General features: G+C 43.1%; 1 protein-coding gene across 3 annotated transcripts in view; it reads right to left on the bottom strand.

Annotated features, from left to right (window-relative positions):
• Positions 1-10,956: 10,956 nt before the first annotated feature.
• The window catches only part of LOC135207336 (protein NDUFAF4 homolog), a 220,632-nt gene continuing 219,382 nt past the window's right edge, over positions 10,957-12,206 (bottom strand). For all 3 annotated transcript variants that reach the window (XM_064239043.1, XM_064239045.1, XM_064239044.1), the window contains exon 7: positions 10,957-11,421. The gene's annotated coding sequence lies outside the window, so the exon portion shown is untranslated. The remainder of the gene's footprint in view (positions 11,422-12,206) is intronic.

Raw genomic sequence — 12,206 nt, 5'->3', positions numbered from 1 at the left:
CCTTCTTTGTGAGAAGCGTGATCTCAGAAGCTCATGATAAGTGCCAAGATGACTCCTTTAAGCAGCTAAGAGTGAAAGCGCATGAGGTGCGAGCAGTTGCGACTTCGCTAGCTTTCAATAAAAATATGTCTATGAAAGACATTTTAGCTGCTACATTTTGGAGATGCAATTCCATCTTTGCCTCTCACTACTTGAAAGATGTCAGAGTTACTTACGAGAGATGCTTCTCTCTTGGTCCGTATGTTTCGGCGGATACAGTGCTGGGACATGGAGCAAATACTGATCCTTAATTAATTTAGTTGTACGATCAACTTCCCTGTCAGATGTGGACTTGGTCTTCTCCTGGCAAGGGCGCAAGATGTTGCACAGGCGGCCGTCGCCTTTGTCAGAAAGGGACTGGGTGTGTGTCTGACAGGTGAGTGTGTACAAAACGTTTTGTATTATAACTGTTTCGTGTTCGTGTTATGTTGCGGTTTCGAGTTTTTATGGTCGTTTGAAAGGATGTTGGGGATAACTCCTTTCAATCTCTGTACTAACCCGGGTTTTGGGATCAGGTGATCGGTGTTGTGCTCCTTGACTATGCGATTAGGCAAGGTGTGTTGTCATGTAACTGGATGAGACACCATTGACAAATGCCATCAGGCTCTGTCGAGTAAGTGGATAAGACCCCATCGACAGACCCACAAGAACTCTTAGCCATAGGTCACATTCTCGCTGAGGCTCTTGAGACAAAGCAGACTCCTAAGCAATGGCTATGAAGTCTTCCGTTTAAACAGGTAGGAACCAAGGTTTTTTATATATTACCTAAAACGTATGTTGTTTACCTGTCTTTTCAGTCATTAGCTGTCTCTTACCCACCACCGAAGGTGGTACATTCAACATTCAACAGGGAAGTTGAATGTACAAAAATGATATTGTTATGATACAATAAAGTTTTGTACATACTTACCTGGCAGATATATACGATTAAATGGCCCACCCAGCCTCCCCTCACGAGACAGGGGTAAGAGAAAATCTAATTAGAAAACGGGAATGGTTCCTATTCCTGCCACCCAGCGGCAGGGCGGTAGATCACCTGACCTACCTGTAGCGTGTGCCGCGAAATTTGAATTTCTGTCGGGAAGACGGAGTCGTTAGCTAAGTATATATCTGCCAGGTAAGTATGTACAAAACTTTATTGTATCAACAATATCATTTTTGTTCTCATGCCACCTTAACCCAGACGTCATTCGCCTGAAGCCGGGTTTGACTTTGGAACAGGTGAGGTCAGTGGCTCCGTCCTTATCTCCGCAAGACGCCTTAGCCTTGGAATCTACGGCGGCCTCCATGTTGCAGACGGTTTCTTGGCTGGACCTCTGGTCTGTGGTGATTGCCAAGATAGCTTCTGACAGGTCCCCTGTTGGGTTTTTGAGTGCCGCCTCGCTTGCCAGTCTTTTGCAATCCGGAGCAAGGGGTTTTCTTATTTGGCTCACCTCAGTGCCAATTTATGGGCAAGTCTTCTTCTGGTTAGGAGGAATGCGGCTTTGTCTAGGATGGAGAGGTTGCTCAACATCGAGTCTCTGCTGGCCTTGAGGAACGGTGACCTGTTAGAATAATTTTTGTTTCCACGGACCGAACTCGACAATGCAATAGACCGACATTGGGCTGACACCAAGGACCGTCTGGTGCACCAGGCTGTGTCCAAATCAGAGCCCCGCCCTCGGAGACGTTTGGCCCCCCTCCTCCCCTGGTCCAGCAGCAATCAAGGAGATCGTCCCCTGGTAGGCCATGGAGGACCTCGAGTTTGGCAGGGCCTTCCCGTTTGTCACAGCCAAAGTCTCAGGATCAATGCCCCTTTCGCTCTCGTTCCTTTAAACCAAGAAGAGGCCCTAGGAGCAGAGGTCAAGGGGGCCGTCGGTAGGTTGGGCGCCTATCCCTCTCCTGCGCCACGGGTGGGGGTTGCCTGGCTGGCCATTAGGCCAATAGGCCAAGTGGCAGTGTTACGGGGCGGAGAAGTGAGTGGTAGATGTCCTTCGGGTGGGGTACCTGTTGCCATTCGACTTCTCTCCTCCTCTGTTGGACAAGCCGCAGCTCAGGAAGATGTATCCACCAGATTCTCTGAAGTTCTTGGCTCTTCAGGAGGAGGTGCAGAAGATGCTGGACAGGGATGCGATAGCGGAAGTAGTGCGTCCGTCCCCGTGGTTTTACAGTCACATCTTCTTGGTGCCCAAGGCATCGGGAGGATGGAGGCCTGTGATCGACTTATCCACCTTGAAACGCTTCATCAGAAAGACACCCCGCGCTCGGTGTTGGCAGCCATGAGGGAAGGCGACTTCATGCTGTCGATAGACTTAAAGGACGCATACTTCCAAATCCCTGTTCATCCCACGTCCAGGAAGTTCCTTCGCTTCTCTCTGGCAGCCAAGATCTTCGAGTTCAAAATCTTGTGCTTCGGGTTGACCACGGCCCCTCAAGTGTTCACAAGGGTCTTCTCTCTCGTGTCAAGTTGGGGTCATGCTCAGGGGATCCGTTTGCTGAGGTACCTCGACGATTGGTTGGTCTTGGCAGTTTCCAGGGAAAAGCTGCTGCAAGACAGGGATCGTCTTCTTCGGTTCTGCCTGGACCTGGGCATTTTAGTCAACCAGGAAAAGTCAAACCTTGTACCCACTCAAAGGATTCTCTACCTGGGCATGGTCATCGATACAACAGTGGTGAGAGTTTTCCCGTCGGATCAGATATTGGAGAAGTTGCGGGCTGTGGCGCGCAACTTCCTCTCAAAGTCGCATCAGTCAGCTCATCAGCGGCAGGTTCTTCTGGGAGTGCTATCTTCCCTGGAGAAGCTGGTCCCTCATGGGTGTCTTCGTCTTCGGTCTCTGCAATGGAGACTGGGGGAATTCTGGTGTCCAGCAGGGACTCCCGTTTATGGTCCCACTGTCTTTGAAAGTGAGAGAAGACCTTCGTTGGTGGCTGGACGACCAGAATCTATTGAAGGGCGTCCCTCTGCGCTCTCTCCCTCCGGACTTCCTTCTGTTCTTGGACGCCTCCCTCACAGGTTGGGGCGCACACTTAGGCGGCCTCGTCGCTTCAGGCGTTTGGGGTTTAGAGGACAAGCAGCAGCATATCAACGTCTTGGAGTTGAAGGCTGCTTTCCTGGGTCTGAAGGAGTTTCGGGGGATGGTAGAGGGTCACTCTGTCGTTCTCATGTCGGACAACACCACGGTGGTAGCCAACGTGAACAAACAGGGAGACCTAGTTTCGCAGCAGCTTCATGCCTTGACCATCGAGCTTCACCAGTGGGCAATCAGCAATTCGGTAGAGCTTTCAGCCAGGTATATCCCAGGGAAACGGAACATGGTCGCAGACAAACTCAGTCGCCGGGATCAGATCTTAGGCACAGAGTGGTCCCTTCATCAAGTGCAGGCAGACAGGCTTTGGGGGAGACCCATGCTGGACCTTTTCGCGACACGCTACAACAGGAAGCTGGAAGTGTTCTGTTCAGTGGTCCCAGATCCCTTGGCATTGGCAGAAGATGCATTCCAACATCCCTGGGACAACCTGGAGGTGTATGCCTTCCCTCCGTTTTGTTTGATCTGTCAGGTTCTGAACAGGCTGTTGGGTTCACAGGGTCTCAGAATGACTCTGGTGGCCCCTCTGTGGCCTCAGGCGGAATAGTTTCCAGATCTGCTATCGTTGTTGTCGGAGATTTCGAGGGAGATTCCACCTTGGCGGCATCTCCTGTGTCAGCCCCATGCAGAAAGGTTCCACCAGTCAGTAGAATCCCCGTCTCTTTACGGTTGGAGGCTACCAACTATCTCCTACGAGAGAGAGGCTTTTCTCAGAAGTCAGCTGGGCACATGTCCAGCAGTCTTAGGAAGTCAACCTCCGCGGTTTAAAAAGGCAAATGGGCGATCTACTGTGATTGGTGTCATAAATGGGGTTTTTCTCCACTCGCAACCTCTATTCAGCAAATAGCAGACTTTTTAACCTTCCTCAGAGATGAGAAACGTTTGTCTGTGTTTGCTATTAAAGGCTACAGGGCGGCTCTTGAGTTTGGTGTTACGCCTGAAGGGTATCAACGTCTCCTCTTCCTGGGAACTTTCCCTGCTAGTTAAGGGGTTGAGCAGTCGTCTTCTCCTAGAGAGCTCAAGCCCCCAACGTGGGATGTTTCCGTGGTGCTTAAGAGCTTGACTAAGAGCCCATATGAGCCCTTGCGCCGCTCATTTGATAGGAACCTGACGGTTAAGACAGTTTTCCTTTTGGCTTTGGCATCTTCCAAAAGGGTTGGAGAGCTCCACGGTCTGAGTTATGAGGTGAAGCACACCAGGGGTTGGAAGTCAGTGTCCTTCGAATTTGTTCCGCAGTTCGTGGCCAAGACTCAAAATCCCTCAGTGCATGATGACAGGTTCGCTTCGTTCTCCATTCCCTCACTGACTGACTTTGTGGGTGGTGATGCTCAAGAGCTTTTGTTTTGCCCTGTCCGGGCCCTGCGTTACTACATATCTTAAAAGGGCTCTGCACCTTAGACCAGGATGCTGCAGGCTCTTTGTCAGTACAGGCCGTACGACGAAAGAGGTCTCTAAGAATACTATCTCTTTTTGGATATGGGAAGTCATCAGACAGGCATACTTGACTCTTGATGATTCCATCGCCATGTCTGTGCAGGCTAGAGCACATGACATAGGGATATTGGTCCCTCGCTGGCTTTCAAAAAGAACTTGGCTGTACATAGAGTGCTGAGCGCTGGTACTTGGTTACGCCAGTCCACGTTCACCTCTTTCTATCTTAACCCTTTAACGCCGATTGGACATATTAAACGTCGACGAAAATTGTCTGTTGGGTGCCGAACCAACATATGGTACGTCAACGAAAAAAAGTTTTTTTAAAAATTCGCTGAAAAATAGTTACAGGCCTACTAGGCAAAAACTTTTGAATCACGCACCTTTGGGGATGCTGGGAGCTCACGGATCAAGGTGTTATTTTGTTTACAATCGTTACCCAGGCGCGCAAGCGCGAATTTCTTTCTTCTCGCACTAAAAAGCATCAGCGACACATCTCAGAAATTATTTCGTCATTTTGACATAATTTTTGCACCATTTTATATTAGCCATTACATGTAGTATTATATATGAAAATGTGTGCAATTTCATGTAGAATACAACCAAAAACAACTCATGGTTGTAGCTTTTATCAGTTTTGAAATATTTTCATATAAATAACGATAAGTGCCAAATTTCAACCTTCGGTCAACTTTGACTCTACGGAAATGGTAGAAAAACGCAATTGTAAGCTAAAACTCTTATATTCTAGTAATATTGAACCATTTACCTTCATTTTGCAACAAATTGAAAGTCTCAAGCACAATATTTCGATTTATGGTGAATTTATGAAAAAAACTTTTTCCTTACGTCTGCGCGGTAACTCTTCCGAAAAAATCATAAATTTTTTTGTCCGATTGTCGTAATGTTTGCACCATTTTAAATTAGCCGTTACATAAAGTTTTATATATGGAAATGTGCGCAATTTCATGTAGAATACAACTAAAAATAACCCATGGTTGTAGCTTTTATCATTTTTGAAATATTTTCATATAAATCACGATAAGTGCCAAAATATCAACCTTTGGTCAACTTTGACTCGACCAAAATGGTAGAAAAACGCAATTGTAAGCTAAAACTCTTACATTCTAGTAATATTCAATCATTTACTTTATTTTGCAACAAATTGGAAGTCTCTAGCACAATATTTCGATTTATGGTGAATTTATTAAAAAAAAACCATTTTCCTTATGCCCGCGCAGTAACTCTTCCGAAAAAATCATAATTTTTTTCGTCCGATTGTCATAATGTTTGCACCATTTTAAATTAGCTGTTACATAAAGTTTTATATATGAAAATGTGCGCAATTTTATGTAGAAATCAACTAAAATCAACCCATGGTTGTAGCTTTTATCAGTTTTGAAATATTTTCATATAAATAACGATGTGCCAAAATTTCAACCTTCGTTCAACTTTGACTCTACCGAAATGGTAACAAAACGCAATTGAAAGCTAAAACTATTACATTCTAGTAATATTCAATTATTTATCTTTATTTTGCAACAAACTGGAACTCTTTAGCACAATATTTCGATTTATGGTGAATTTATGAAATAAACTTTTTCCCTACATCCGCGCGGTAACTTCCATAAAAATCATAAATTTTTTCGTCCGATTGTCATAATGTTTACACCATTTTAAATTAGACGTCACATAAAGTTATATGTATGAAAATGTGCACAATTTTATGTAGAAATCAACAAAAAAACAACCCATGGTTGTAGCTTTTATCAGTTATGAAATATTTTCATATAAATAACGATAAATGCCAAAATTTCAACCTTCGGCCAACTTTGACTCGACCAAAATGGTCAAAAAATGCAATTGTAAGCTAAAACTATTACAATCTAGTAAGATTCAATCATTTATGTTTATTTTGCAACAAATTGGATGTCTCTAGCACAATATTTCGATTTTATGGTGAATTTATGAAATAAACATTTTCCTTACGTCCGCGCGGTAACTTCCAAACAAATCAAATTTTTTCGTCCGATTGTCGTAATGTTTGCACCATTTTAAATTACTCGTTACATAAAGTTTTATATATGAAAATGTGTGCAATTTTATGTAGAAATCAACAAAAAACAACCCATGCTTGTAGCTTTTATCAATTTTGAAATATTTTCATATAAATAACGATAAATAGAAAAAATTTGTCCTTCGGTCAACTTCAACTCGAGTGATATGGTCGAAAACTGCAATTGTAAGCTACAACACTTACAGTCTAGTAATATTCGATCAATTACCTTCATTTTGCAACAAATGGAAAGTCTCTAGCACAATATTTCAATTTATGGTGAATTTTTGAAAACAGCTTTTTTTCCGTCCGCGCGTTACGAATTCATGCATCATTTTGTGATAATATTTTCTCTGTGTTGCCTTGATCGTTTTACAATGTGTTATATACCAAACTGATCACAATTTAGTGTACAATACAACGAAAAAAATTAACTCGTTAGCTTTAACTGCTTTGCTCACAGCGCGATTTGTATACAATTATATATGAAATTTTTTTTTGCACTCATATATCCCAATATTTACATATGATAATGATATTTTTTTTCATTTCTGATGGTTGCATACTAAACTTCAGGCAATGACAAAAAAAAGAGCCAAAAATGAACTCTTAATCTTGAAAACTAAGTGTGCTGTGATTTTTTGAAAAATGACTCACGAACACTGCCGGCATCCTGGAGACGATTTTTAAAATACCGCTTCGGCGTTTAAGGGTTAAGGATGTTGCCCACAGATCTATGGACACATTTTCCCTGGGTCCTGTGGTGGCTGCCCAACAGGTTGTGTAACTCATAGTTGCCCTTAACGGGGCACCTTTGTATCTTACCTAAGATGATTGTGTGGGTGAGAGAATGAGTAAGTCAGAGGTGAAACTCGAATGTAAACTCATAAAAAGAATGTTAATAAATCATGATTATTATGAATTTCATCTTCCTTTTTGGGCATTAAAAAACCAAAACTGTTATTTATCATAAATTAAGATCCCTTTCTCAAAGACCATAGCCTGGGGCACCACGCGACGTGTGCGTCAGGCAAGACGGGGCATCCCTTACTACGCAACCCTCCCCAAGCCCTGCCCTCTCTCTCTTCACTAACTACGCTAATGTCGCGGATATTATGATATTCTGAACTCATATTAGAGCGAATTTTCTTCTTCTGTACATTAGCGAGATGTTTTGCTTGTCTTTTCCTCTTTGGCATGACAAAATTCAGGCCGAAACAAAGATAAACAAGTGTAAAAACAAGCGAATCTCAGAGAGGAAACTCGAACGTGTAACCTCTTTCATGTTTGCTTGCTTTGTAGGGTGGTAAGCTGAGAACCTTTCCTCCCGCGACTCATGGAATCACTGCAGATGCCATTGCTCACAATTTCTTTGACTATTAATAATTATCAAAATTTACAATAACAGAAGAAATATACGTATTGCATTTTCTTGTACGGATCAATGTTTTTGGCTTATTGATTTATGTTTCCTAGTTACCCTGTAACTACGAAAGTTAGAGGAATTTTGACGAAATATTTCGTAAACGCATTCTCCATTGCCATACGAAGCTACATGAATTTTTTCATGACTTAGCGTTTTTTGCCCCATACCCCCATATATAAGGGTACCAGCCGGCCCTCTTAAAAACAATCAAAGATCGTAAACCAAGGAATCTGTGGAATACTGGCAACTCATACGTATACAAGGTGGAAGCTGGTCACTGACCAGGCATAGAATCTCGTGATTCATCAGTCTTTAATTGACCGGTTTGGAGGGTAGTCGCTCGTGCTCTCCTTCAAAGCTGGTTGCTTTTTTTGCCACCGATTTCTTTGTTTCAGTTTGTTTGTGTGTGCCTTGTTTGATTAGCATGGAGTCCTTCCAATTCTTCTAGACCTTGTCAATGCATGTGCCTTGGCATTCAGTGATTTCCATGCTCCAGGTGTTTGGCTGCTACCATTACAGACCCCCATACTACATGCAGTAGGTGCCGATCCAATTTTCATACCATTACTAATCCTTGCCCAGAATGTTGTTCTTGGCCTGTGTTGCAACAGAAGGCGTTCTTCAAGAAGAGGGAGCATCAAAGAGTATCTACTTGTCCTTCTTGGGAGGGTTTTTCGCCTCCTCGTTTGGACAGTTCAGTCATTTCTTCCTCCTTTGTCAGGCTATTGCAGTCTGGGGCTAAGGCCATTTTGTATCAAGGCATCTTATTAAGACTTTGTGGGCCAACCTCCTTCTGGTGAGGAGGGATGCGGCCTTGTCAAAGGTGGCGGGGTCAGTGGATTCGGAGTCCTTGTTGGCCCTCCATAACGGGGATCTCCTAGAGTCACAGCTTCAATTCCCATGAACTCGTTTAGAAGATGTGATCGACCAGCAGCGGGCGGATACAAAAAATAGGCTAGTGCATCAGGCGGGGTCTAAATCGGAGGCTTGTTCACATCCTCTTCCTCCCCCTCCACAATGGCAGACCAGATGGTCTCCTCTTGTCAAGCTGACCAGGTGTTTGACTTCTGTGAGAGCCTCTCAGTCTGCTTATTCATCAAAGTCAAGACATCAGCAGTGTCCCTTTCAATCTTGCCCCTACAAGGCTAGAAGGGGCAGAGCAGGTCATCAATAGAGTGGGCGCCTCTCCCTCCTGGTTGCCACTGGGCCAAATGGCAGTTGCATGGAGGGGAGAAGTGGATAGATGTTTTTTAGGTGGGGTATCTACTACCCTTTGAGAAACGACGGCATCTTGCTGTCAACAGACTTGACGGATGCTTACTTTCAGATTCCAGTCCACCCTTCTTCCATGAAGTTCCTTTGCTTCTGCCTGGGAGAGTAAGTCTTCCAGTTCAAGGTCCTTGCTTCGGATTGTCTACAGCCCCTCGTGTTCACAAGGGTCTTTGACCTTGTCTCGATGTGGGCTCATGCTCAGGGGATTCGTCAGTTAAGATACCTTAACGACTGGCTGGTCTTGGCAAGCTCCAGGGAGAAACTATTTCAAGACAGGGATCAACCTTCTTCAGTTTTGTTGGGGTCTAGGTATTGTAGTAAACCTGGAGAAGTCTGAACTGGTTCCCAGCCAGAGAGCTCTCTATCTGGGTATGGCTATAGATACAGCAGCATCAACGGTTTTTCCATTGGACCAGAGGTTGGAGAAGTTAAGGTCGGTGGTATGTTCATTCCTGTCAGACCGAACAGCCAGCTCACCAGTGGGAGGTCCTTCTTGGGATTTTGTCCTCTAGAGAAGCTGGTCCCTTGTGGTCACGTTCACCTTCACTCTCTACGGGAGACTGAAGGAATTCTGGTCCCCGGCAGGAGATTCCCCTCTGCACAGTTTTCTGTCTGAAGAGGTGAGTCAAGACCTTCGTTGGTAATTGGACGACCAGAATCTCATGGTGGGAGTCCCTCTGCGTTCACCCCCTCCAGACTTACTCCTGTTTTCAGATGCCTCCATTGACAGCTGGGGTGCTCATCTGGAAGATCTCCTTGCCTCGGGTGTTTGGAGTGCAGAGGACAAGCTGCTTCACATCAACATTTTGGAGTTGAAAGCAGCTTTCCTAGATCTGTGGGAGTTCCGGGAGAGGGTAGAAGGTCATTCCGTCATGCTGATGTCAGCATGGTGGTTGTCGTAGAGGGTATTCCATCGTGCTGATGTCAGCATGGTGGTTGTCTATGTGACTAGGTTATTAGGGGGGGGATAATTTTGTCTGGTATGAGGTGCTATTATCATCTATTTCTCTGGTGAGTCTTGAAGAAATGTGCTTCTGTGCAACCGTCATAAATGTTTTAGAGATTTCATGGGCTTATCATTAGCCAAAAATGTTATAGTTTGTCTGTATTTTCTTATGCTCACCATGAAAGTACGTTCATAGGAGGGATGTGGCGCTTCTTCATGGGCTACGCTTGGGCGGCTTTCACCTTAATACAGTATACTAAATGCTTCTAGTGCCTTGAGGGTCATCAGTCCACTAAAATTGGACTCTGCACTAGCCGTAGAGCTCGACATCAAACTTATCTCACTCGATCAAGTCAGCTGTTCAAATTCTCAGGGTGAGGAGGCTTGCAATCCAACCTCACACTCCTTCATGTTCTGAGAGTGACCAAGGCTGTGTAGGGGTTAGTCATCTAATGATCAATTCTGATAGGGTAAGGAGCCGATAAGAGTAAGAGCTAAGAGAACCTTGCTAATATAGTTTTGAGCAAATACTTGCCAAGATATGTGTCAGTTCTAAGTAGATGCTCTCTGATGCTTTTCAGTTAATGGAAACCTGCCAGAGGTATGGAGGGACTGAACAAATTATCACCATAATTCTATAAACTACATTAATATTAGTCACATATGTAAAACATCAAAAACTTACATTTATTACAATTAAACGGGAAAATAAGACTCTATATATTTTATAAACAATAAATTAACAAAATAATTTTACAACAACTATATACAGGTCTGTCTTAGTGAATAAACTACAGCAACCATAACTGTAGAATTCTGTACTCAAACATCTAAAAAATATAAATAAACAATGCTGAATATCAAGTCAAATTTTCTACATGATCAGAAGAAAGCATTTTTAAATGCTACAATAAATTATATGTAACAGACACCTTTTCTGTCAGTGCAAAATCCAAGGGCCATTCCTGAAGAGAAGCATTCACATGAAAACTACTGTACTGTGAATACTGGTTAAATCTTCTACACAATATAAATGACAAAGGTTATTAAATCAATACACTGTTGTAAGTATAAGCAAGCATTACTACTTTTGTGCTTTATAGTTACCACCTGGAAACAGCATTTTGTTGGAATATTGTAAACTGGATACCACTGATGATGAGGGATACTGACCAGAAACAGAGTCCTATGAAAAGTAGAGAAAAATTTATTGAAGAAATGAGTGAGCATAAAAAATATTCATGCATAAAAGACTGATGCCACTATATGTGGTACATGTACCTACTCATAAAAAGAGAAAGCATTCATACTGAAATAGGTTTTGTGAATCATGAAATCATACAAATTAAAACTGATAAGTATTTATTACAATGTAAAATGCTGAACTATAATGAAGCTATGTTTCATGAATAAATGTGATTATGTACAACTCTTTAATGTATGTAATATGTAAATGACATACTATTGGATACAAAATAGTTCCATGGAAACCAAGTAAAGCCCCCTCATTTTGGGACCACCTTGATGTGGTGAGGGGGGCTCTCAAACTTCAGGAATTTCTTCCTAGGTTCAAACCTAAGAGTCCCATATAACATTACGTATATATTTTTGGGTTAATAAAGGCAGTCCCCAGGTTACAACGGGTTCGGCTTACGACGTTCCGAGGTTAAGGTGCTTTTCAATTATATTCATCAGAAATTATTTCCAGGGTTACGACGCATGTTCCAGGCTTACAACGCCTCCAATGCTGATCTGTCAGAAGAAATATGACACCAAAAATGCAAAATAAACAATATTTGAAGGTTTTTTTGATGAAAATGCAATAAGAATGCAGTTTATATAGTTTTGAATGCTTCCAAAGCATTAAAACTAAGGTTTTCTTAGGATTTTTGATGATGTTCCGGCTTACGACGATTTTCGGGTTACAACGCGTCTCAAAAACGGAACCCCCGTCGTAACCCAGGGACTGCC

The sequence above is a fragment of the Macrobrachium nipponense genome, chromosome 32, assembly GCF_015104395.2.
Source record: "Macrobrachium nipponense isolate FS-2020 chromosome 32, ASM1510439v2, whole genome shotgun sequence".
Taxonomy (NCBI): Eukaryota; Metazoa; Arthropoda; class Malacostraca; order Decapoda; family Palaemonidae; genus Macrobrachium; species Macrobrachium nipponense.
This window is presented reverse-complemented; position numbering and strand designations above follow the sequence as displayed.